Below are 6164 nucleotides of genomic sequence, written 5' to 3'. Positions count from 1 at the left end.
CAGTAGACTAACATCACTACTGGCAAGCAGAATATCATCCACATACAAGATTAGGAAAATATATTTCCCACTTTTAAACTTTGCATAAACGCAATTGTCCTCAATATTTTCTTTAAATCCAAATCTCTTAAGTGTCTCATTAAACTTTAGATACCACTGTCTGGAGGCTTGCTTTAATCCATAAATAGATTTCTTTAGGCGGCATCCCATTTCTTCCTTGCCTTCCATGATAAAACCCTTGGGTTGTTTCATGTATACATTTTCTTCTAAATCCCAGTTTAGAAATACCGTCTTTACATCCATTTGATGCAACTCTAAATCAAAATGTGCAACTAGTGCCATGATGATTCTGAAGGAATCGTTACATGAGAACGGAGAAAATGTCTCATTGTAATCTATCCCTTCTCTTTGTGTAAATCATTTTGCCTCTAGAGGTGGTCGTTGTTGGTCCCTTTCATGCTCAACAAATGGTTCATTCGACTCCCGACGGACAGGTTCCGAATTTTCACTCATCGTTGTCATGGGTGGAGTTACAACAGGCGCTTGCACCACAATCGCAGGGATCATCGGTACAGGTGCACATGGTAGCGCAAAAAATAGCTCCTGAGTCATCGGATTAGGTGCATGCACCCTCTTCTCCTCAAGATCAATTTTTCGAGCTACCATGCTCCCCCTCATCATTTCGTCCTCTAAGAAGACAACATGTCTCGTTTCCACAAACTTTGTGTATTTCTCTGGGCAGTAGAAACGATAACCTTTTGACTTTTCAGGATAGCCAATAAAATGGCAGCTGACTGTTTTGGTATCTAACTTTGCGATATTTGGATTGAATACTTTGGCCTCAGCAGGGCTCCCCCACACTTTCAGCTGGTTTAGAGAAGGCACTCTCCATGTCCATAGCTCATACGGTGTTTTGGGCACCGATTTGCTTGGTACTCTATTTAGAATGTGAATAGCGGTTTTTAACGCCTCAATCCACAATCCCAATGGTAGGGTGGAATAGCTCATCATATTGCGCACCATATCCATAAGGGTATGGTTGCGCCTTTCAGCTACCCCATTCTGCTGAGGTTCGCCCGACATCGAGTACTGGGCGACTATTTCAGTCTCCTGTAGAAACCCTGCAAAGGGTCCAGGGACTTGGCCATATGGAGTATGTCGACCGTACTACTCCCCTCCACGATCAGACCTGACTATCTTTATTCTTTTATTATGCTGATTTTCAACTTCAGCTTTGAATATTTATCCAACGCTTCTGTTTTTTCTTTTATTTGATAAATATAACCATATCAGGAGTAATCATCCGTGCATGTTATGAACGAATCATAGCCATCCACACTTTTCACAGGAAATGGTCCACATATATCGCTGTGAATTATTTCTAGTGTTGATGTGCTTCGATTTGCACCCTTTTTAATTTGCTTTACAAATTTTCCTTTAATGCAATCGATGCATCGTTCCGTGTCCGAGAATTCTAATGGAGGACGAATATCATCTTTAACAAGTCTTTCTATTCTCCCCTCGAAATATGGCATAAGCGACAATGCCATAATTTCGATGATTCATCAGCTTCTTTTCTTTTGTTCTTTGTCCAACGCGGAAAACACTTTTCATTCACATTACACACAGACAACACCCAGATAAGCATTATTACACCATATGGCACATTTGCCATGTCCTTCCTGTCCATGTGTACTTTTCTGTCACTAGTTGCTATAGCAGCTGGGTCGCACATATCTTTGAAGAACCAGTGAACTGGCTCTTTATTCTTTCAAGATACTCCCATACGGAAGCACACTTTGCAATTGAGCCCACAATAGCGTTCTCAATTGTATTCTTTATAAATGGCACTTAGCCACTATTATTCCGCCACGCGAATCATCTTTCTTGTCATTTCGATCGGATCTTTTGGTCCGATCGGCCGTGGGGAACCCGGTCCACCTCAAAGCACAAATCGACCTTCTTTCTTCATTCGATGTAGTTGTCACCTCTCGAGGGTTGGAACATCCTTGATGCAACTTATCAAGTAGTACCCTTCTTTAAAACTACAATGAAATGAGATCATAACAACAATTGCATGCAATAATCCAACGTTGGTCAAAATTAGAACATACAACCTGTTTGTGCTATTAAATCTATATCACCGTTAGGCGGAAAATAGAGATAAATGCACACCTTATTGCAACAAATCATGATCATGTCATTAATAACGTTGGTTAAAAAATAACGGAACCATAATTGTCACAATAATCACTTTGATTATCACTTTTGCACATGTTATTACTACAAAACATGATCATGCCATTAATAACGTTGGTCATAAAATGACATGATCATAATTGTTTCAATAATCACTTTAATCAACCCTTTAAATTTTAATCATCACTTTTGCATTTTTCAAATTGAAAATGCATCTTAACTATTTGCAGCGAAAACTTTGAAGTCAAACTTTAAACTTTAAACTTTTCAGAAGCATCTCTGATACTTTTTATTTTCTAAAACAAATATCTCGTTGGTTCAATTTGCTCAGAAAAAATCTTGACAAAATGCTTCTTTTACTATTGCAGTGGATACTTTGACTTTAAACTTTTAACTTTTGAACTTTTCAGAGGCATATCTTTCACTTTTCAATTCCTGAACAAATATTTCGTTGGTCCTATTTGTTCGAAAAAAATCTAGACAAAATTAGGCCTAAAACTGCCCAAAACTCGCTAAAAATGCCTCCGGAAATGATTAACGAAAAACGAAAAAATATCGTACAGGGCCCAAAACGCTCCCGCGGCCCACAGCCCACGTGAGCGACTTTGCTCTTACGCGCCGCTCGGCGCGTTACTTTGCGGCGCTCGCCGGCGCGGCCCGTAACACCGCCCGCGGCCTGCCTTGCCCGAGGCAGCTCTGCGCCGACGTGCGGCCTCGAACGGCCCACCGCGGCCTGCCTCCTGGCCCACGGCCTGTTGGCCCGATCGCCCATGGCCGTCGGATTTCATCCGACGGTGGTGCACTGTTTTCGGCTGGTATAAGATCACGGCCGAACCGCTGCCCCCGCAGTAACCCTAAACCTAGCCGCATAAGCCCCCGACCCCCTCTCTGTGTCTATGTTGCGACGGCGCCGCCCGATTGCTGCTCGCGCTCGCGCGGCCAAGATCGCCGGCGACGAGCGGAGAGCTGGGCGCTGCCACTCTCTGTCCCCTTTATTTTCTCTTTGGCTATCTGGCGGCGGCGCGGAGGCTGCTCCTCCCGCCCGCGCGCGTGGCCCAGCGGCTCGCCAGTGATGGCGTGCCAGCCCTTTCTTTCTCGCAGCGAGGTGATACATCTCCAACGTATCTATAATTTCTGATGTTCCATGCTTGTTTTATGACAATACCGACATGTTTTGTTCACACTTTATATCGTTTTTATGCGTTTTCCGGAACTAACCTATTGACGAGATGCCGAAAGGCCGCTTGTTGTTTTCTGCTGTTTTTGGTTTCAGTAAATCCTAGTAAGGAAATATTTTCGGAATCGGACGAAATCAACACCGAAAGTCTTAGAAATACGCGAAGCTTCCAGAGCACCGGAGAAAGGCCAGAGGGGTGCCAGGGGGTCCCCACACCACAGGGCGGCGCGGCCCAAGGGGGGCGCGCCCCCTATCATCTGGGCACCCTATGGCCCCTCCGACTCCGACTCTCCACCTATATAATCGTCCTTGACCTAAAAACATCGACCAGTTCGACGAAAACAGAGAAAACCATCCAGAGCCGCCGCCATCACGAAAGTCCAATTCGGGGGACAGAACTCTCTGCTCCGGCACCCTGCCGGGACGGGGAATTGCCCCCGGAGCCATCTCCACCGCTGTCTCCACCGCCATCTTCACCGCCATCGCTGCCTCCATGATGAGGAGGGAGTAATTCACCCCCGGGGCTGAGGGCTCCGCTGTAGTTATGTGGTTCATCTCTCTCTTTGTGATCAAGTTGAATGTTATCTATGTGCTACTCTAGTGATGTTATTAAAGTAGTCCATTCCTCCTCCGCGGTGTAATGGTGACGGTGTGTGCACCGCGTAGTACTTGGTTTATGCTATGATTGTGATCTCTTGTAGATTATGAAGTTAACTATTACTATGATGGTATTGATGTGATCTATTCCTCCTTTCATAGTGTGATGGTAGTAGTGTGCATGCTATGTTAGTACTTGGTTTAGTCGTGTTGATCTATCTTGCACTCTAAGGTTATTTAAATATGAACATTGCATATTGTGGAGCTTGTTAACTCCGGCATTGAGGGTTCGTGTAATCCTACACAATGGTGTTCATCATCCAACAAGAGGGTGTAGAGTAGTCCTATTATGTGATCATTGTTGAGAGTGTCCACTAGTGAAAGCAGGATCCCTAGGCCTTGCTTCCAAGCATCGAATCTCTGTTTGTTTACTGTTTTGTTGAATATTTACTCGCTGCCATATTTTACTCAGATTGTTATTATCACTCATACTCATCCATATTACTTGTATCTCACTATCTCTTCGCCGAACTAGTGCACCTATTGTATTAGGTGTGTTGGGGACACAAGAGACTTCTTGCTTTGTGGTTGCAGGGGTTGTTTGAGAGGGATATCTTTGACCTCTTCCTCCCCGAGATCGATAAACCTTGGGTGATCCACTTAAGGGAAACTTGTCGCTGTTCTACAAACCTCTCGCTCTTGGAGGCCCAACACTGTCTACAAGAATAAAGGCTCCCGTAGACATCACGAGGCAGCCGCTCGCTCGACCGCGCGCAGCAGGTTGCCAGGGACGAGCCCCTTCCATTTCTTTTCTTTTTCGTTCTCTGTCTCCCGAACCACCAAAAGCACGACGGCCATGGCAGAAACAACAAAAATATGAGAGATCTTTATGAACTTTATCTTGAATTAGGACATGATGTGTTTGAAGAGAGAATTAAAAAACCCATGAAACTTTATATGCATGCTAATGGGAATGTTATTAATATGAATGCTTTGAACACCATTGTTGCTAATGCTATGGAAAAGTCTAAGCTTGGGGAAGCTAGTTTTTGTGATCTTTTTAGCTTCCCATCTTTAGGGGAGAAAATTTGTTCTGACAATGCTTTATTTCCCATATGCGATAACTCTAATGATGCTTGTGATATTTTAAATCCACCAACTGCAAGTACTGCTTTCAAGATACCCATGAAAATTATTGAACGTGTTATTGATAACCGCTATAAAGGGGATGGAACTGTCCATCCTGGAGATCATTTACTGTTTTTGCATGAATTATGCGGGTTATTCAAGTGTGCAGGTATCTCTATGGATGAAGTAAGGAAGAAGCTATTCTCTGTTTCGCTGTCCGGTAAAGCGGCGCATTGGTATAAATTGTTGAAGAATAGTCATTCTCTTGGTTGGGAGGAAATTGCATCTCTCTTTTATTCTAAATTTTATCCTCCTCATGAAGTGCATATTGATAGGAATTACATTTATAATTTTTATCCTCGTGATGGAGAGAGTATTTCTCAAGCGTGGGGGAGATTGAAGTCACTAATGCTCAAATGTCCCATTCATGAGCTCCCCCGTAATATTATTGTTAACAATTTTTATGCGAGACTTTCAGGACAACACAAGGACTATCTCGGATGCCTCGTTCGGAAGGATCTTTCACAAGCAAGGAGGTTGAAGCTAGGTGGGATCTTCTTGATCGGATTGAGGACAACGCTCGAAGGATGGGAGAACAATGAAGGTAAAGAGTCAGGTATAAATTATGATTATGAATGCATTAAAGCTTTTATGGATACCGATAAATTTCGAAATATGAGTGCTACTTATGGTCTTGACTCTCAAGTTGCTGCAAATCTTTATAAAGCCTTTGCTTCTCATTTTGAATTGCCTAAAAAGAATTTTGATAAGTATCATGAACCTTTTAAAGAGACTTGCATGAAGAATGAAATTGTTGTTAATTATTGCAATAAGCATGCTCAAACTCCTAAGAATGCTATTTCCTATAAGCATGTTAATTTTTGTGGAATACATAGACCTTGTGGAATTAATCAAATCAAAGATGAATATTGTATCCATCATGCTAATGAAAAAACTAGAAAGTGGCTTAGGGCTCTAGATGATCTTGGTAAAAAAGTTTGTGCCCTCTATCCTTTTATTTGTGAAGTTTGCCATGAAGTGGGTCATTTTAATTTTCAATGCT

Source organism: Lolium rigidum, chromosome 7 (assembly GCF_022539505.1).
Source record: "Lolium rigidum isolate FL_2022 chromosome 7, APGP_CSIRO_Lrig_0.1, whole genome shotgun sequence".
NCBI classification, from domain to species: Eukaryota; Viridiplantae; Streptophyta; class Magnoliopsida; order Poales; family Poaceae; genus Lolium; species Lolium rigidum.
Note: the sequence above shows the minus strand (reverse complement) of the source record.